This window comes from Bubalus kerabau, chromosome 20, assembly GCF_029407905.1.
Source record: "Bubalus kerabau isolate K-KA32 ecotype Philippines breed swamp buffalo chromosome 20, PCC_UOA_SB_1v2, whole genome shotgun sequence".
Taxonomy (NCBI): domain Eukaryota; kingdom Metazoa; phylum Chordata; class Mammalia; order Artiodactyla; family Bovidae; genus Bubalus; species Bubalus kerabau.
The window spans coordinates 5,082,635-5,104,184 of NC_073643.1; the positions used below are offsets into that span (position 1 = coordinate 5,082,635).

At 42.7% G+C, this 21,550-nt stretch overlaps 1 pseudogene; it reads right to left on the minus strand.

Annotated features, from left to right (window-relative positions):
* Window positions 1-8,881: 8,881 nt before the first annotated feature.
* On the minus strand, window positions 8,882-21,194 carry LOC129635507 (mitochondrial carrier homolog 1-like; annotated as a pseudogene).
* Between the last annotated feature and the right edge of the window lie 356 nt (window positions 21,195-21,550).

The window sequence follows — 21,550 nt, forward strand, 5'->3', positions numbered from 1 at the left end:
ATGGTATAGAACAAATAACTAGAGTATTACAAACAAACAAACAAACCAAAACCTCTATTAAAACATTTTTTCCCCCCAGCACCACTTTATCCTACAGCACTTGGAGCAGAAACCTCAGCATCTTCCTGGTTCCTCTGTGGGCTGTTTTAAAATCCTCCTTGTCTCTTGGTGAGGATTTTATCACTCAGCTTTTGTGGTCTCTGTTTCTGCCAGCCCACAGGTCCACATCCATCTTCTGCACCAGTAGGGCTAATTCCTCTTACATCTAGTCCTGCACCCACTCTGGCAAGACATCGTTTACAGTCCTCACCTAGGAGAATAGCCAAATCCAGCCTTGGAGACCATTTTCTTCATCCTAGCTCATTTCCATTCCCCAAAACATCTTTTCAGGAAAGCAGAAAAGTTGAGTTTGATTCCAGAAGGCTGGCCACAGTTTCTCAGTGATTATTAGAACCAGAGGACTAAGGGGTAAAATATTAAGAATTTGTTGAGACTTGAGAGACAAAGTGGCCTTCTTTTATACTCTAAGGAGGGACTTTACATCTTTACATTTTAAGTTTGTTCTCCCTGAAATGTATTCCCAGACTCCTTTCTACCTAGAAACCCATTTCTTCAGCTCCTCCCCTTCCCCCTCCTCCTCCTTCTATTTTGGTGTTTCTTCTGTTACAAACAACTTGAGAAACCTTTCAAAATTAGCACCAGAAATTTCATCACTTCTAGCTCTTCTTTCTCTAATAAAGTCGTTACTTTAAGACTGTACAATTTGACTGTGTCTACCTTTCCTACTAAACTGTGAATTATTTGCAATTTGGGACAGGATTTGTTCTGAAGCAGTGTGTGTTTCTTAAAGTGGTTGGTAAATTAAGGAAAGATAGCATTTAAGAGGAAGTTGTGTTGATTCCTATGTGAGTTGGCCCAGAATGTTCATGTTTTGAAGTGATCAGATATAAGCTTTCTTATAATTAAAGAAGAAAATTTAGCTGCATGTAAGAAAAACACCTAAAACTTTGGCCAATGTACCTTTCTTCACCAAGAAACAGATGATTTACTGGCTTCAGGAACTGCTAACTTCTGCTATGTTAAGGTATTAAGCAATTCATACATTTGTTCTCTACATCTGTGTTTTCTGGGGTGGGATAAATTGGGAGATTGAGTATGACATATATACACTACTATGTATAATGTAAAATAGATAACTAATGAGCATCTATTGTACAGCACAGGGAACTCTACTGAGTGATCTGTGGTGACCTAAACAGGAAGGAAATCTAAAACAGAGGGGTTGTATGTATAGGTCTTGCTGATTCACTTTGCTGTACAGTATAAACTAACAATGTCATAAAACAACTATACTCCAGTAAAACTTTTTTTAAAAGAGAGCAAAAAAACAATCAAGGGAAGTATCCGTTTGGGTCTTCCTCCCACTTTTTGGTTGGGTTGTTTGTTTTTCTGATATGGAGCTGTATAAGCTGCTTGTATATTTTGGAGATTAATCCTTTGTCAGTTGTTTCATTTGCAATTATTGTTCTCTAAATTTAATTTTATTTTTGTTTGGAGGATAGTTACTTTACAATATCGTGTTGATTTCTACCATATATCAACATGAATCAACCTTAGGTATACATATATCCCCTCCCTCTTGAGCCTCTCTCCCACCTCCCACCCCTTCTACCCTGCTGCATTGTCACAGAGCCCTGGATTTGGGTTCCCTGCATGATACAGCAAATTCCTGCTGGCTATCTGCTTTACATATGGTAAGGTATATGTTTCAATGCTATTCTTTCTCTCACTCCTTCCCCTACTGTGACCAGAGTCTATTATGTTTGTGTCTCCTTTGCTGCCCTGCAAATAGGATCATCAGTACCATCTTTATAGATTCCATATATATATGCGTTAATATATGATATTTTTTTCTCTTTCTGCCTTACTTCACTCTGTGTAATACATTCTAGTTTCATCCACCTCATCAGAACTACTCACATGCGTTCCTTTCTCATTTGCAATTATTTTCTCCCATTCTGAGGGTTGTGTTTTCATCTTGTTTATAGTTTCCTTTGCTGTGCAAAAGCTTTTAGTTTAATTAGGTCCCACTTGTTTATTTTTGTTTTAATTTCCATGACTCTAGGAGGTGAGTCAAAGAAGATATTTCTGTGACTCATATCAAAGAGTGTTTTGCCTATGAGAAGTTGGGACACATATCTACAAGGGAATATTACTCAGCCATAAAAATGATATGAGTCAGTTCCAGTGAGATGGATGAACCCAGAACCTGTTAAATAGAGTGAAGTAAGTCAGAAAGAGAAAAACAAATTTCATATTTTAACACATATATACAAAATGTAGAATAATGGTACTGATGAACCTATTTGCAGGGCAGGAATAGAGATGCAGATATAGAGAACAGACTTTGGACACAGTGGGGGAAGGAAAGGGTGGAATGAATTGAGAAGATAGCATTGACATATATACACTATCATGTGTAAAATGGATAGCCAGTGGGAAGCTGCTGATTGAGCAGAGGGAGTTCAGCCGGGTGCTCTGTGACAACCTAGAGGGGTGGGATAGGGTGGAGAGTGGGGGGAGGTTCAGGAAGGAGGAGACATGTGTGTAATTGTGGTTGATTTATGCTGTTGTATGGCACAAGCCAACACAATATTATAAAGCAATTATCCTCTAATTAAAAGCAAATTTAAAAAATCAAGTGAAGAATCTATCTATTGCTTGAGAACAAAGCAATCTCTATCTTTATCCTTATTCAAAGGAAAGATTTCAAGAGTAGATAAAGATGTTGCAAAGATATTTAAAAAAGAAATTGTGAGTGCAGAATTTCCGGTTTTTAGTGAAGCTTAAGACTTTTCATCTATCCTCATAGGTTGTGTGCAGAGGCCTTCAAGTTAAGCCTACAAAAGACAGATCAACAGGAGAAATGCATGCACATTTTAGTTGATGTTAATATTTTATGTAGCCTGAAAGCCTTCATAGAGAAGAAAAATGGTGTAGGAATGGGATAGACCTGGGATCTTCCATGCCATGTTAACAAAGAACAGTTCACTGTGGAGATCATACATGGCGAAGGGGCTGGGCTGGGGATGCTAAATTTTGGGAAAGTTAGGAAATATGTGGAGAAGGCAATGGCACCCCACTACAGTACTCTTGCCTGGAAAATCCCAGGGACAGCAGAGCCTGGTGGGCTGCCGTCTATGGGGTCACACAGAGTCAGACACGACTGAAGTGACTTAGCAGCAGCAATGAGAGGTAAAGGTTATTTGAGTAGGTTTGTTTGCACAGATTCATTGTGGCATCCACATTTCATGTCTGGACAGAAGAATGTTCTCTTCTTCTTAGTGCATGGTGGGCACTTTGCTCACAGGAAATCCTATGTCCTATTTTTAGGTAGAATGAGGGTGATCAGAGAGCCCTTCCTGCATCTGCTGTTTGTCAAGTACTTGCAGCTCAAAATCATCCACATGGCAGGGTGGCAATTTGGGGCTGGCATGTTCTGATCCCCTTCAGAGTGTAAGGATTTTCCCCCCCCAAATCACCACCACTACAGTTATTTGAGGGAGAAAAGATCAAAATCTTATTAGGAACTTTTAAACTGGGTAGGACCAGAGAGCTTGATCTGCCTAATATCTGGGTGTTCACAGCTGCATGGGAGACCAAGTCCTGCACGTGAGGTGTCATCATTAAAACAATGAATGGAGGACATTCTGAGCATTCACATGATGTCCCATTCAGAAAGTGCTGCATTTTTATCAGAAAAGTAGTGTTGAGAAAAATGAAGGCAGAACCGGACCGGAACTTCAGCACAAGTCCGGACATGTTGGTGGCTCTTGAAAGGGGGTCACGTGCTATTTACAAAGCAGGAGAGCAACATTCCCAGCCAAGCTGTAGGATGAGAGCCAGGGCTGGCTGGAGGGGTTTGAATGGGATCGTGGCACCTGATCCCATGAGTTTTTGCCTGACCAGACCTGCCCCACACAAGGCAGACTTGGTAAATCTTCCGATAAGGGGAAAGTGAAAGTGTTAGTCATTCAGTTGTGTCTGACTCTTTATGACTTCATGGACTGTAGACTGTTGGGCTCCTCAACTCAGGGAATTCTCCAAGAAAGAATACTGGAATGGGTAAATTGCCTGCAGGGGGTCTTCCCAACCTAGGGATTGAACCTAGGTCTCCCACATTGCAGGCAGATTTAAAGCTGTGGATGTGACTGGTGATAGAAGCAAGGTCCGATGCTGTAAAGAGCAATATTGCATAGGAACCTGGAATGTCAGGTCCATGAATCAAGGCAAATTGGAAGTGGTCAAACAGGAGATGGCAAGAGTGAACATCAACATTCTAGGAATCAGCAAACTAAAATGGACTGGAATGGATGAATTTAATTCAGATGACCATTATATCTACTACTGTGGGCAGGAATCCCTCAGAAGAAATGGAGTAGCCATCATGGTCAACAAAAGAGTCTGAAATGCAGTACTTGGATGCAATCTCAAAAATGACAGAATGATCTCTGTTCGTTTCCAAGGCAAACCATTTGATATCACAGTAATCCAAGTCTATGCCCCAACCAGTAATGCTGAAGAAGCTGAAGTTGAACGGTTCTATGAAGACCTACAAGACGTTTTAGAACTAACACCTAAAAAAGATGTCCTTTTCATTATAGGGGACTGGAATGCAAAAGTAGGAAGTCAAGAAACACCTGGAGTAACAGGCAAATTTGGCCTTGGAATATGGAATGAAGCAGGGCAAAGACTAATAGAGTTTTGCCAAGACAATGCACTGGTCATAGCAAACACCCTCTTCCAACAACACAAGAGAAGACTCTACACATGGACATCACCAGATAGTCAACACCAAAATCAGATTGATTATATTCTTTGCAGCCAAAGATGGAGAAGCTCTATATAGTCAACAAAAACAAGACCAGGAGCTGACTGTGGCTCAGATCATGAACTCCTTATTGGCAAATTCAGACTTAATTGAAGAAAGTAGGGAAAACCACTAGACCATTCAGGTATGACCTAAATCAAATCCCTTATGATTATACAGTGGAAGTGAGAAATAAATTTAAGGGCCTACATGTGATAGAGTGCTTGATGAACTATGGACTGAGGTTCGTGACATTGTACAGGAGACAGGGATCAAGACCATCTCCATGGAAAAGAAATGCAAAAAAGCAAAATGGCTGTCTGGGGAGGCCTTACAAATAGCTGTGAAAAGAAGAGAAGTGAAAAGCAAAAGAGAAAAGGAAAGAGATAAGTATCTGATTGCAGAGTTCCAAAGAATAGCAAGAAGAGATAAGAAAGCCTTCTTCAGCAATCAATGCAAAGAAATAGAGGAAAACAACAGAATGGGAAAGACTAGAGATCTCTTCAAGAAAATTAGAGATACCAAGGGAACATTTCATGCAAAGACAGGCTCAATAAAGGACAGAAATGGTATGGGCCTAACAGAAGCAGAAGATGTTAAGAAGAGGTGGCAAGAATACACAGAAGAACTGTACAAAAAAGATCTTCACGACCCAGATAATCATGATGGTGTGATCACTCACATAGAGCCAGACATCCTGGAATGTGAAGTCAAGTGGGCCTTAGAAAGCACCACTACGAACAAAGCTAGTGGAGGTGATGGAATTCCAGTTGAGCTCTTTCAAATCCTGAAAGATAATGCTGTGAAAGTGCTGCACTCAATATGCCAGCAAATTTGGAAAACTCAGCAGTGGCCACAGGACTGGAGAAGTTCAGTTTTCATTCCAATCCCAAAGAAAGGCAATGCCAAAGAATGCTCAAACTACCACACAATTGAACTCATCTCACACGCTAGTAAAGTAATGCAAACAATTCTCCAAGCCAGGCTTCAGCAATACATGAACCGTGAACTTCCAGATGTTCAAGCTGGTTTTAGAAAAGGCAGAGGAACCAGAGATCAAATTGCCAACATAGCAAGAGAGTTCCAGAAAAACATCTATGTGTGCTTTTTTGACTATGCCAAAGCCTTTGACTGTGTGGATCACAATAAACTGTGGAAAATTCTTCAAGAAATGGGAATACCAGACCACCTGACCTGCCTCTTGAGAAATCTGTATGCAGGTCAGGAATCAACTTTTAGAACTGGACATGGAACAACAGACTGGTTCCAAATAGGAAAAGGAGTACGTCAAGGCTGTATATTGTCACCCTGCTTATTTAACTTCTGTGCAGAGTACATCATGAGAAACGCTCGGCTGGAAGAAGCACAAGCTGGAATCAAGATTGCCAGGAGAAATATCAATAACCTCAGATATGCAGATGACACCACCCTTATGGCAGAAAGTGAAGAAGAACTAAAAAGCCTCTTGATGAAAGTGAAAGAGGAGAGTGAAAAAGTTGGCTTAAAGCTCAACATTCAGAAAACAAAGATCATGGCATCTGTTCCCATCACTTTATGGGAAATAGATGGGGAAACAGTGGAAACAGTGTCAGACTTTATTTTTTGGGGCTCCAAAATCACTGCAGATGGTGACTGCAGCCATGAAATTAAAAGACACTTACTTCTTGGAAGGAAAGTTATGATCAACCTAGATAGCATATTGAAAAGCAGAGACATTACTTTGCCAACAAAGGTTCGTCTAGTCAAGGCTATGGTTTTTCCTGTGGTCATGTATGGATGTGAGAGTTGAACTGTGAAGAAGGATGAGCGCCGAAGAATTGATGCTTTTGAACTGTGGTGTTGGAGAAGACTCTTGAGAGTCCCTTGGACTGCAAGGAGATCCAACCAGTCCATTCTGAAGGAGATCAGCCCTGGGATTTCTTTGGAAGGAATGATGCTAAAGCTGAAACTCCAGTACTTTGGCCACCTCATGCCAGTGAGTTGACTCATTGGAAAAGACTCTGATGCTGGGAGGGATTGGGGGCAGAAGGAGAAGGGGACGACAGAGGATGAGATGGCTGGATGGCATCACTGACTCGATGGATGTGAGTCTGAGTGAACCCCGGGAGTTGGTGGTGGACAGGGAGGCCTGGCATGCTGCGATTCATGGGGTTGCAAAGAGTCGGACACGGCTGAGCAACTGAACTGAACTGAAGTAGAGAACAGCAGTGGCTACAGCACTGGAAAAGGTCAGTTTTCATTCCAGTCCCAAAGAAAGGCAATGTCAAAGAATGTTCAAACTACTGCACAATTGCACTCATCTCACACACTAGCCAAGTAATACTTAAAATTCTCCAAGCCAGGCTTCAACAGTATGTGAACAGAGAACTGCCAGATGTTCAAGCCGGATTTAGAAAAGGCAGAAGAACCAGATATGAAATTGCTAAAATTTGTTGTATCATAGATAAAGCAAGAGAATTCCAGAAAAAAATCTGCTTTATTGACTAGTCTAAGGCCTTTGACTGTGTGGTTTACAACAAACTGTGTAAAGTTCTGAGAGAGATGGGAATACCAGACTGCTGTACATGCCTCCTGAGAAATCTGTATGCAGGTCAAGAAGCAACAGTTAGCACCAGAAAAAGAACAACAGACTAGTTCCAAGTTGGGAAAGGAGTACATTAAGACTGTATATTTTCACCTTATTTATTTAGCTTATATGCAGAGTACATCATGCAAAATGCTGGGCTGGATGAAGCACAAGCTGGAATCAAGATTGCAGAGAGAAATATCAATAACCTTAGATATGCTGGTGAACACCACCCTTATGGCAGAAAGCAAAGAGGAACTAAAGAGCCTGTTTATGAGGATGAAAGAGGAGAGTGAAAAAGCTGGCTTAAAACTCAACATTCAAAAAGCAAAGATCATGGCATCTGGTCCCATGGCAAATAAACAGGGACACAATGGAAACAGTGAGTGACTTTATTTTCTTGGGCTCCAAAATCTCTGCAGATGGTGACTGCAGTCATGAAATTAAAAGACACTTGCTCCTTGAAAGAAAAGCTATGACCAACCTAGATAGCATATTAAAAATCAGAGACTTGATTTTACCACCAAAGTCTGTATAGTCAAAGCTGTGGTTTTTCTAGTAGTCATGTATGGATGTGAGAGCTGAACTGTAAAGAAAGCTGAGCACTGAAGAATTGATGCTTTTGTACTGTGGTGTTGGAGAAGACTCTTCAGAGTCCCTTGGACTGCAAGAAGATGAAACCTGTCAATCCTAAAGGAAATCAGTCCTAAATATTCATTGGAAGGACTGATGCTGAAGTTGAAACATCACTACTTTGGCCACCTGATGCAAAGAACTGACTCATTGGAAAAGACCCTGATGCTGGGAAAGATTGAAGGCAGGAGAAGAAGGGGGTGACAGAGGATGAGATGATTGGATGACATCACCAACTCAATGGTCATGAATTTGAGCAAGCTCTGGGAGTTGGTGATGGACAGGGTAGCCTGGCGGGCTGCAGTCCATGTGGTTGCAAAGAGTTGGACAAGATTGAGCAACTGAACTGAACCGAAGGGGATTCTGCCCCAGTTCCCCAGCCCTACTCGCTTCCCCAGGTGTAATGGTGGCCAAGCCACTTGAGCTCAGGTTAACCCCCACCCAGCCCCTGCTTCTGTGCAGGCACAGGGCAAATGTGGAACCTGGAGACCAACTGGGCTGGAGGTCTTAAAGGTGCTCAGAGAGTATCAGACCTCATTCATGGTGGCCAGGCTGACACTGTGGGTTTGTCTGTATGTGTATTTAAAAAAAAAAACAAAAAAAAAAAAAAAAAAAAAAAAACTTGAAATAGAGTCAATTTACAATGTTATGTTTCAAGTGTATAGCAAAGTGGTTCGATTATATCTATGTATGTATTCTTTTTCAGACTGTTTTCCATTATAGTTTATTACAAGATATTGAATTAGTTCCCTGTGCTTTACTGTAGGTCCTTATTGTTTAGGGGCTGCAGTGTTTTTTTCAGGTGGTTCACGTTATTCTGGGCAAAGCAGGATTCTGATGACACTTGGTGGCAGAAAGGTGTGGGGGCAGGGGGTGCTGCAAAAATGCTGGCCCCACCCCCTCAGGTCCTTCCAGCCGTGGATCCAGACTTGAACCCTGTGGAGTGAGAGGGGAGGCCCCGCCTGTGGCCCACAGTTGTTCACAGCCATGAGATCCACCCACCAGCAGGAAGAGAGAAGTCAGCATGCTCACTGGCATCCCCATCACAAATTTGGGTTGGCTCCCGATGGTCAGTCCATGGAGTGATCATCCACCAGGGATGGTGGATGGGGAGGGGCACTGAGGGAGGGGTCAGCAGGTGATAGTCTCGCAGGAAAATTGAGTCTCCCAGGAGGTGAGGGACTAAGCTGACAGAGAATCTCAGCAACCCTCTTTGAAAATATTGCCAATGGAGCTCAACTCTCTGCTGTGCTTGGCCTCTGGCCTCATGAAATGGACTAAGCAGCTGTTGACATGACACCCAGGGGGTGGGACGACACACAGGACATGGTCTGTATCAGCATCATCTGGTAGGTCTCCTTCTCTCCGCTCTTCAGAGAAGTCCCCGTGTCATCCTTGTAGGACAGCTTCTCCATCTCATCTGGAGGAAAAACCTTCATGCTGCCCAGGTCAGTGGAGAGGCTGGTAGATGTCTCAGCAAAAGGCTCAGGCCTTGGAAGAGCCTATCTTCCTGTCCACTTGCAGTGTCCTCGGCATAGGTGAAGAAGTCTGGAGAGTAGAGGACCTCCCTCCCCAGCACGCTGGTCCCAATGGTGGGGGCTCACGACCCATCTGATGAGCAGCTTCACGTAGAGCAGCAGGGGACTGAGCACCATCATGCTGGTGCCCAGCGCCATGAAAAGACCTCGGTGGGTAGGTCAGGGACTGGTCTCCAAAGCCCAGGTCCCCAACACATGGTGCATCCTGCAGGCTGAGGGTGGGGGTGTGCAAGGCTGCTCAGGGATGCATGGGTGTGGATTGAGAGCAGGCCTGAACCCCACCTCGGCTCCTGATCTGGCTCCCACCACCTTTGGGTAGCCCTGGGCACCACTGCAAGCCCAGGGCCCAAACTCTAGTTTTCATTTTGATTAAACTCTTAAATATTTTCAGGCCCTACATCTCTAAAGAGGATGTGGGGGAGGAGAACAAACTCCAAGGTACAGGGCTTGTGAGAAATGGTAAGTTCAAGTGATGCTGGGGCTTTACTTCCACTAGTAACTTTTATTAAGATTATTAGTATGTGTGTTAAAGTTCTATTCCAAAGTTTCCTAAGTTTTGATTGAATTTCCCCCACTCCTATTTTTTCCCCCATAATACAGGATGCAAAGTTTTTTAGTAAAGTGTATTTAATGTTAGAGCAGAAATGTGCGTATCTGCAGTTCTTAGCAAAAAGAAAGTTCTCAAAAATATTTGCTAATTGGGCAGGAAATATAACCATGAGGATAGTCCCAGAACATTTTACCTTAGTGTCTCTTATTTATAGCTGAGCTCACCTTATCTCAGATTCCTAAAAAATTATCTACCTCGACAGCCCCAATTCCTCTGTGAAATAAACCATTTCTGTTTCTCGTTATGCCTTATTTATTCTCCTCCCAACACGAACTCTTAATTACCTGTGTGTCTATGTTCTCCATTAGACTATGAGTTCTACCAGACTGGGTGCCTGATAGGCAGTCCACAAACACAAATTGTTGAATGCATGAATCAGTGTCGGGCAAATGTTTGTATCAGTTGTCAACCTAGAATCTTAATTTCTCTTGGGAGAGATAGAAAAATGACAAAGTGTATCCATCAACAGCAGGAAAGCTATTTCTAATAATGTCTTACATTTATTAAGTAATACATATGGACAAATGATTTAATATAATCCTCATAACTATCATATCAGGGCTTCCCTGGTGGCACAGACGGTGGTAAAGAATCTGCTTCAATATGGGAGATTCAGGTTTGATCCCGGGTCAAGAAGATCCCCTGGAGAAGGAACTGGCAACTCACTCTAGTATTCTTGCCTGGAGAATCCCATAGACAGAAGAGCCTGTCTGTACAGTCCATGAGGTTGCAAAGAGTTGGACATGACTGGCAACTAACACATACATCATATCAAAGTGTACTATTTTGCCCTCACTTCATAGATGAGGCTTACTCCTTGGAAGAAAAGCTATGAAAAATCTAGACAGTGTATTAAAAAACAGAGACATCATTTTGCCCAATAGGTCCATATAGTCAGTGCTATGGTTTTGCCAGTAGTCATGTTCATATGTGACTAGTGGACCATAAAGTAGGCTGAGCGCCAAAGAAATGTTGCTTTCAAACTGCGGTCCTAAAGAAAACTCTTGAGAGTCTCTTGGATAGCAAGGAGATCAAACCAGCCAATGCTAAAGGAAATCAACCCTGAATACTCATTGGAAGGACTGATGCTGAGGCTGAAGCTCCAATGCTTTGGCCACCTGATGTGAAGAGCTGACTCATTGGAAAAGACCCTGATGCTAGGAAAGATTGAGGGCAGGAGGAGAAGGGAGCAAAAGAGAACGAGATGGTTGGATGACATCATCAACTCAATTCCATGGGGTTGCAAAGAGTTGGACATGACTAAGCAACTGAACTGAATTGAACTGAACTGAACTTTGCTTCTGAAATATCATAATCTCATATAGATTGAGACATGGAGAAAATTTAGTCAAGGAGAGACAAAATGACATAAGATAATGTTTTATAAATGCAGAGTCCAGGAACTTCCCTGGTGATCCAATGGTTAAGAACTCGGTACTTCCACTGCAAGGGCTGTGAGTTCAAACCCCAGTCAGGAAGCTAAGATCCCACATGCCTTGGGGCCAAAAATACAAAATACAGAACAGAAGCATCACTATAACAAATTCAATAAATAGAGTTTAAAAATGGTCCACACTAAGAAAAATGCAGAGTCCAAGTTCTTTATAGAAGTGTACAGTCATCAGAAGCAGGTCAGCAAAATGTTGCCTCATGAAGGCCCTTTGAGAGCCTGTTCTAAAGGAAGGACTCAAAATTAACCAATTCACTGATGATTTATAAATAGTTTCTACTCCAGGGTGTAGTGGTACTGAAAAAATTAGAAAATTAAAAAACGTTTTGAAAACAGGTTATACTGTTAAGTAAACTAAAATAGGCCCATACCTCAAATTATCCCCTAGGTCATAACCTCAAAATTATCTGGGTTATTTCATTTATTTTCAGAGCCAAGTTTTTATCCATAAGTTTCCATTTCATTCTTTCCCAAGTAATTGAAAATTCAATACTTGAGAGCCTGTGGCCTTAAGGTTTACTCTGTTATACAGAAAGTAGAGCGTGTGTAAGAGTTGACTCATTGGAAAAGACTCTGATGCTGGGAGGGATTGGGGCAGGAGGAGAAGGGGACGACAGAGGATGAGATGGCTGGATGGCATCACTGACTCGATGGACATGAGTCTGGGTGAACTCCGGGAGTTGGAGATGGACAGGGAGGCCTGGCGTGCTGCGATTCATGGGCTCGCAAAGAGTCCGACACGACTGAGCGACTGAACTGAACTGAGAGTGTGTGTATGTGTTTGTCAGTGAGAGCAGGCGTAGGAACACATGTATGCATTCTTATGCGTATGTCATGTAGATTACCACATTCCATGCAAAAGTATTCTTATTAAAAAGAGGAAAACTGGAGAAACACATTTATGTAACTCCCCTATGCATAAAGAGATTTTTTTTAATTTGTCAGTTTGCATATTTGTTTTCTCTGTATATCTGAATTGTTTTGTGATAGCTATTCAAAGTTTATTTGAACAGTTTGGCTGAATAAATGAGGAAAGAAGAGTGAGAATAAAGACAAGTGAGTATAGCTTGATTTTGTGAGAAACCAGAAGGCAACTTTAAAAGATTTTTCTCAATTCTGGATGTATAAGCAAATGGTGCCCTTTACAATTTGCTATTCTTTGAAGCTGGTATTGCAGAGAATATTTTTTTGTGCTTTAAATTGGATAATTTATAAATGAATGCTCCCAAAGGAACTCTTAAAATCAAAGAAAAACTATGCTGCTGGAAAATTGATTTGTCACCAATACATTTTAGCCTAAATGTTTTTCAACTTTGATAATGACTTGATTTAAAATTTCATTTGTGGAACATCAGGAATATGCAAATAATGTAGATGGGAGGGATGGATGTGGTGAAGGTGTCTCCTGGGGAAATGTTTCAGCCACATTTCTCATATCATCTCATGGAAATAGATCATTACTTGCAGTTGTACTTATATACCTCAAATTTAATATGTGATTCCAGTTGGAAAAGGAGGAAAACAACATTCATGCTGAGGTTTCTGATCATCAGGTGCTGTGTTTGGTGTTTTCTGGATGTCTGGGCAGATCTGATTTAATTCTCAAGGCAATCTTGAGAGCAAGGTGATACCCTGATTCTACTGATGGGAAAGGTGAGGCAGAGAGGCTGGAGGGAGTCATTCACAATGAAGGTCTTTTAATAAGCATTTTTAAATTGAAGTGTGATCAATTTGCAATTGCTGTTACTTTGCCAACAAAGGTCTGTATAGTCAGAGGTATGGTTTTTCTAGTAGTCATGTATGGATATGAGAGCTGGACCATGAAGAAGGCTGAGCGCTGAAGAATTGATGTTTTTGAACTGTGGTGTTAGAGAAGACTCTTGAGAGTCCCTTGGACTGCAAGAAGATCAAACCTGTGAATCCTAAAGGAAATCAACCCTGAATATTCATTGGAGGCACTGATGCTGAGGCTGAAGCTCCAATACTTTGGCCTCCTGATGTGAAGAGCTGATTCACTGGAAAAGACTCTGATGCTGGGAAAGATGGAAGGCGGGAGGAAAAGTGGACAACAGAGGATAAGATGGTTGGATGGCATCACTGATGCAATGGACATGAGTTTGAGCAAGCTCCAGGAGGGGGTGAAGGACAAGGAAGCCTGGTGTGCTGCAGTCCATGGGGTCGCAAAGAGTTGGACATGACTGAGTGACTGAACAACAATTTACAATGTTGTATTAGTTTCAGGTGTATAGCAATGTGATTCAGATATATATATATATATCTTCCCTGGTGGCTCAGATGGTAAAGAATCTTCCTGCAATGCAGGAGACCTGGGTTCGATCCCTGTGTTAGGAAGATCCCCTGGAGAAGGGAATGGCAACCCACTCTAGCATGCTTGCCTGGAGAATCCCATGGGCAGAGGAGCCTGGTGGACTACAGTCTATTGGGTCGCAAAAAGTCAGACACAACTGAGCACGCATGCACACAAATATATAACTGTTTTTGTTGTTATTATAGTTGCTAAGTCATGTCCATCTCTTTTACAACCCCATGAATCTTGACAGTCCCGTGGACTGCAAGGAGAGCCAACCAGTCCATCCTAAGGGAGATCAGTTCTGAGTCTTCATTGGAAGGACTGATGATGATGCTGAAACTCCAATACTTTGGCCACCTCATGCGAAGAACTGACTCATTTGAAAAGACCCTGATGCTGGGAAAGTTTGAGGGCAGGAGAAGGGGACGACGGAGGATTAGATGGTTGGATGACATCAACGACTCAATGGGTTTGGGTGAACTCCGGGAGTTGGTGATAGACAGGGAGGCCTGGTGTGCTGCAGTCCATGGGGTCGCAAAGAGTCAGACATGACTGAGTGACTGAACTGAACTGACTGAGCTGTAGCCTGTCAGGCTCTGCTGTTCACGGGATTTCCCAGGCAAGAATACTGGAGAGGGTTGCCCTTTCCTTCTGGAGGGGATCTTCCTGAGCCAGGGATTGAACCTGCATCTTCTGCATTGGTAGGCATATTCTTTACCACCGAGCCACCAGGTTACATATGTATGTATATATGCGCATGTGTGTGTGTGCACGTGTATATATATATATACACACGTTTTCAGATTCTTTTCCATTGTAGGTTATTACAAGGTATTAAATATAGATCCTTGTGCTATACACCAAGTCCTTGTCCCTTATCTATTTTGTATATAGTACTGTGTATCTGATAATCCCATGCTCCTAATTTATCTAACATCCTCCCTAGCTGTCCCCTTTGGTTACCATAACTTTGTTTGTTTTCTTTGTCTATGAGTCTATTTCTGTTTTGTAAGGAACTCTGCTTACACCATTCTTTTAGATTCCACATGTAAGTGGTATCGATATGATTTATCTTTCTCTGACTAGCCTCACTGAGTATGATCATGTCTAGGTCCATCCATATTGCTGCAAATGGAACATTTTCCTTGTTTCTCGTGGCTGAGTGGTGAAGTAATGAAATTTTAAAACGTTTTTATGGCTCCTTCCAACTTCTTCCACTGCAGAAGCAGTTCTCAGGCTTGAAGGGGCATCACAATCCCCTGGAGAGGGGTGCTGGGCTCCACCCTCAGACCTGATGATCCAGGGGTCCTTTGGCGCAGTCGAGACTGCATTTCCGTCAAGTTCCCAGTTGATGCTGCAGCTGATCCTGGGGCCACACTTCGAGAACCAGTGTCCTGTCCCAGAGGATGGGGTCTTGAAACCCACATCAATCATGCTCTGTTAATAAAAACTGAGTCTCCAGGGCCTGATTGAAATCTGCAGTGTGATGTAGTTTATTGCACCTCAGATACAGGGTGTGTGCCCTTGGGGAATAAGGTGGTTTGCCCGGGGGTCCTCAAAGCTACAAGGTAAACACCATGCATCTTCCAGGACCACTGGTTTTCTTTGATGGTAAACAGTTTAACATGCAATTTTTATATTAAAACACACACACACAGCTAGGCTCTGGAGGAGAATACAAATTGATATGCATTCCTAAATAAAGCTGTAGATTTCAAAGCAAGTCTGCCCTTGTGGTAAGCAGCTTTAAGCTGTGCTTCCAGTCTCAGAGGGTGCAAGTTGGCTGTCCTCTGGCAATGACAGGATTTAGCCGAGGAAAAAAAAGAGGTCACTTTATGTCAATATTAAATACTTTCTTGAGCTGTGAGTTTTTGTTTCTGGGTTCACATTCTAGTCTCTCCCTGACCTGATATTCCTTCAGGACCAGGTACATCAGCCTTTTTCTGAGGACATATAGAAACTTGACATTACTGTTTTTCAGAACTGGATTGTATAAACTTCAAATTAAAAAAAAATATATGTGTGTGTGTGTATGTGTATATATATATATATATATAATAGCGGCACGGGGAACTGTATTCAATATCCTATGACAAAACATAATGGAAAAGAATATGAAAACGAATGTATGTAACTATATAACTGACTCACTTTGCTGTACAGAAGAAATTAACACAACATTGTTTATCAATTATGCATGTGTGCTAAGTCACTGAGTCGTGTCTGAGTCCTTGCCGACCCCATGGATTATAGCCCGCCAGGCTCCTCTGTCCATGGGATTCCCCAGGCAAGAAACTGAAGTGGGTTGCCATGCCCTCCTCCAGGGAATCTTCCAGACCCAAGGATTGAACCGACGTCTCTTAAGTCTCCTGCATTGGCAGGCAGGTTCTTTATCATTAGCACCATCTGGGAAGCCCAATATCAAGCATGGTTCAATAAAATCTAAAAAAAAAAAATTAAGGAAATTAAATATACTTTAAACCTGTTGTCTTCATGGAGGAAAATAATTCAAAGTCAGCCTGGGTGATGTTTCCCTTCACTGGGGGTCTTAGTAAAACCTGGGGTTCATGGCATGGGCCTCTGGATGATACCCAGCCCCCAGCATAGACACAAGTACCCAAGTCAGGGCCCTGTCGCAGGCTCCCCTGTCCATCTGGAGTGAGCGTCCTGCTCCGTGCCAGGCATGAGCAAGAGGCCCTATCTTTGGTCCCCAGTTTGCTGCTTGGGTAAGGTTGGTGGCACTTACTTCCTCCTGAAAGTTCTCTCACTACCAGTTTCATTTGGCCCACGAGTGGAGAGTGGTTTTGGTTTTAAATGGCCAAAAAAGATCAAAACAGGAATAATGTTTCATGGCACATGAAAATGATAAGAAATTAAAATTTCCATGCCAGGAAAGGCAGTTTCCATAAATAAAGTTTTATTGGAACACAGCCATGCTCATTCCATTTTATTGTCTACAGCAGCTTTTGGCTGCCTTCCCACTCCAAGGACAGAGATGAGCAGTTGTGACAGAGACTTTGTAGCCCACAAAGTCAAAACAAAGAAACGCTTCTGCAGAAAAGGTATATAGATTCCTGCTCTAGACTCTGCAGGAGGTGAGTGCATTCTGCATGTCTTAGATCCAGAATCAGACAGGCCCCTTCCCATTGTCCTCCCTAGAATAGATTCTCTCTTCCTTCTGTCCTTCCCCTAAGGAAAACTTTGGTAGCTGGTGGTTGTCTGCATGCCTGACAACTCTGCAACAGAAAAGTAATGTATCCTTACAATGGGGTACATTACTCAGGCTCAGAACTCAAGGCCTGTAGAGATGAGGAAGGGAAAGGTATCCCTTATTTATTCCTATCCCAGGATTAAAAAAACAAACTCTAAATTAATGTCAGTACATTTTCTTACCCTAATTTTTTTTTTTTTTAATTTTATTGAAGGGCTTCCCAGGTAGTGCTAGTGGTAAAGAACCCACCTGCCACTGCAGAGATGTAAGAGACAAGGGTTCGATCCCTGGGTTGGGAAGATCCCCTGGAGAAGGAAATGGCAACCCATTCCAGTGTTCTTGCCTGGAGAATCTCATGGAGAGAGGAACCTGGTGGGCTACAGTCTATAGGGACGCAAAGGGTCAGACACGACTGAAGCGACATAGCACATAGTTGATTTGCAACGCTGTGTTAATTTCTGCTGTATAGCAAAGTGATTCAGTTATATGTATATAAGTGAGTGTATATATATATATATTCATTTTCATATTTTCTGTTATGGTTTCTCATGGGATATTGAGTATAGTTCCCTGTGCTATACAGTATGGAGAAGGCAATGGCACCCCACTCCAGTACTCTTGCCTGGAAAATCCCATGAGGAGCCTGGAAGGCTGCAGTCCATGGGGTCGCTGAGGGTCGGACACGACAGAACGGCTTCACTTTCACTTTTCACTTTCATGCATTGGAGAAGGAAATGGCAACCCACTCCGGCGTTCTTGCCTGGAGAATCCCAGGAACAGGGGAGCCTCATGGGCTGCCGTCTATGGGTCACACAGAGTCGGACACGACTGAAGCGACTTAGCAGCAGCAGCAGCTATACAGTAGGACCTTGTTGTTTAGCCATCCTGTATATACTAGTTGCTGCTGCTAAGTCGCTTCAGTCATGTCTGACTCTGTGCGACCCCAGAGATGGCAGCCCACCAGGCTCCCCCGTCCCTGGGATTCTCCAGGCAAGAACACTGGAGTGGGTTGCCGTTTCCTTCTCCAATGCATGAAAGTGAAAAGTGAAAGTGAAGCCGTTCAGTCATGTCCAACCCTCAGCGACCCCATGGACTGCAGCCTTCCAGGCTCCTCCATCCATGGGATTTTCCAGGCAAGAGTACTGGAGTGGGGTGCCATTGCCTTTGGCATCTGCTAATCCCAAACTCCCAGTCCATCTCTCCCTCAACCCTGCTCCCCTTTGGTAAGCACAGTCTCTTCTCTATGATCTAAGTCTGTTTTTTTTTTTTTTTGTAGATAAGTTAATTTGTGTCAGATTGTAGACTGCACATATAAGTGATATCGTATTTGCCTGGGTTCATAAAGTCTTCGAGAAGAAAGGCTGTGAGAAAATAGGAATGGATATGAGGTTTGGTCTTTATCCCATTGATACAAGAAAGTAAAGCAGGCAAAAACCTTGAGTGTCTCCCTAGGTGACTATGTTGGTAGTGGTGCCACTGTTCACTATTTTCTCCAAGGAGAAATGTGCTCCCTCACAGACGCCTATGCCCATCCTGCCTTCTTCCCAGAAAGCAAAGTCTGAATCAGGGCTTGCATGCAGGTAGTTCGTTATGAAGGGTGATCCAGGGAATAGACTCGAGAGAAAGGAAAATAGGATTAGAGGAAAAGCCAAGACAAGGGTGCAATTCTTTAGTGTCTTCATTCTTAAAATAAAAAATGCCTTTTTTTGGAGATATAATCCATATAACATAAAGTTCCTCCACTTGAAATGTATAATTTCAAAAAAAAAAAAAGAAATGTATAATTTCATAGTTTTTGTGTCAAAGTTGTTGTTTTGCAGAAAGTTTTCACTTTCATCTCAGGTTCAAAGGATTTGTTAACAAAATAAGCCACTCGTTATATATAAGTAATACCAATATTTATTAGAAAATTATCTAGCTTACTGTCAATATACAAACATTAAAAGAAAAGAGAAGTAGAAACAGCAGAGGATACATCACCAAATTGGGTTCTGACCAACATCCAGACTCAAACAGTGCTGGGAAGTCCTGTGTCACAGCATATCTGGAGTCCCAGTTTAGAAAAGGTCCCAAGCACCCCATCTACGGCATGGCTGAGACTTTTAAAACTGCAGTTCAGGGTTCCTGCTTGTCATCCCAGGGTGCAATGTGATATCATCATCAATCTGTGAGCAATCTGCCACTCTGGTTTCACGTTAATGCAATTTGTTCTGTCCTATAAAACTTGGAGTGTCAATCCTGGGGCTTGGTTGGCCAGACCCCCTCCAGCGTCTCAACCGTCTCAAGATTCCTCCCCTGTCTCATCTATGGTGTGCTCACAGCAGGCAGGCAGGGCACTCACGGTGCAGTCTCCAGGCAGGTTAGAAGCGAGGTCAGAGGCCTGCTCTGCTTTGTCTCTGAAGCCTAAAGAAGACTATTTAATTTCCCTAACAGTTGTGCAGCCTTCAACACAGTCAAAGTTTAGAACATTTTCAGTATCCAAAAAGAAACCTTGTTTCCTTTACTAGTCCCTTCTCCCGGGTCCTGGTAACCACCAATCTACTTTCTGTCTCTATGTGTTTGCCTATTCCATGTAGGGGGAAGCACATGAGACCCGCTTTTCACTGAGCATGTTTTCAGGGTTCAGCCAGGTTTCAGAATGTGTCAGCCCTGCACATCTTTTTATTGTCAAATAACATTCCCTTGTATGAACAAACCACATTTTAATTATTCATTCACCAGCTGGTGGGCATTAGTATTGTGCCTACTTTTTGGCTATTAAAAGGATGCCAGGAACTTTGGTACAGTATACAAGGTTTTGTGTGGACCCGTGTTTTCAGTATTCTTGGGTGTATTCCTAGGAGTGGCATTTCTGGGTCATATGGCAACTCTATGTTTAACCTTCTGAGAAACTTCTGGCCTGTTTTCCAAAACGATTATACCATTTTGCATTCTAACGTGCAATGAATGAGGGTTTCAATTTCCCTACATTCTCGGCAACGCTTGTTATCATCTGTTTTTTTTTATTTTGTCCATTGTAGGAGGTGTGAATTGATATCACATTGAGCCTTTGGTTTGCCTTTCCTGGCTAATGATGGCGAACACCTCTTGTGTGCTTATTGACCATTAGTATATCTTTGGAGAAAATGTCCATTCAGACCCTTTCTCTATTTTTCAATTGTTTGTCTTTTGATCACTGAATCATCAAAACCTGATTATACCATGGAAGTGTGCGTTCTTCAGTCTATCTGTGATAAATTCTGCCACATCCCTCTGAAGGATCAGGTGTTTCAGAACTGTCCGCCAAAAGGACAGAGAGAGGAGTATTTTTCTATCCACACTTCCCATCCCCCACCTTTCATGTTTCCTCATAAAGTGTTAGCTCCCTTGCACTTTCAGGATTTCCATGTGTGAGTTCCAGGTGAGTTCTTGCAGCTGGTCTATACTTCAGATTCAGGGGAGGAGCTGGGCAGCTGAAGTGATGTGCTTTTATGTGTCATGGCAGGGAAACTTCCAGGTAGAAGCCTGTTGTTGGGCCAATGGCTGGAGTAAATGGTTTGATGGAAGATGTGAATTAGGGTACAAAGCTACTCAATATACTGTGTCCACGGAAGTACCTCAGTCTCCTCATGCTTTTCACCATCTTTAACATTCACAGAGATTTCAAAGCTGTGGTCACCCCTCCAAGTGTACAAAATGCTTAAACATGAGGATCTGTGGAATCAGCTTCAGCTGTTACTTCCGCAACTCCTTCTGGGGCTGCAATTAACATTCATGGCCTCTCTCTCTCTCTCTCATTATTGATTTCCTTCTCCTTTACTCAGCACTTCAGTGCAGACAAGTTGCTTGCTTGGTAGGGTAGCTCAGAGCTTCATCTCTGAGGGATGTAAGTCCTCAATTGTTTTACCTTTCCTGAACTGTGGTTTCTGCAGTTTCCCATTTACAGTTATTACGGAGCGCAAAAGCACTAAACGATGCCCCAGGGAAGCCCCGAGGTACCGTACTGTGCTCCTTCCTGCTCGTCATTGTGTAACAACATCCTTCCCCTACGTGGTAATGGGATCAGTTAGGACTGCCAACATAATAATGCCTTTTCTCGCTTGATGTTCTACTGAAACGAGGAGCCCCCAAATGGCAAGGTGGTAGCTGTAGGTTAAGGTTATGTGGAATCCGACCCAGTGGAATCTAACATTTTAGGGGCAAGAAGAACACATTTCAGAAACCAGAAACTGGGCATGGAAAGTGTTCTCTACCTGGCTTGTGCCCCTTGGTGCCATCCAGGCCACTGACTCTGGCTTTTGGGGACATAGCATCATGAGGATCAGCCACGGCTTCAGCACCAAGCCTCAGAGCACGGTGTCCAAGACTCCCAGGCTGTTGTC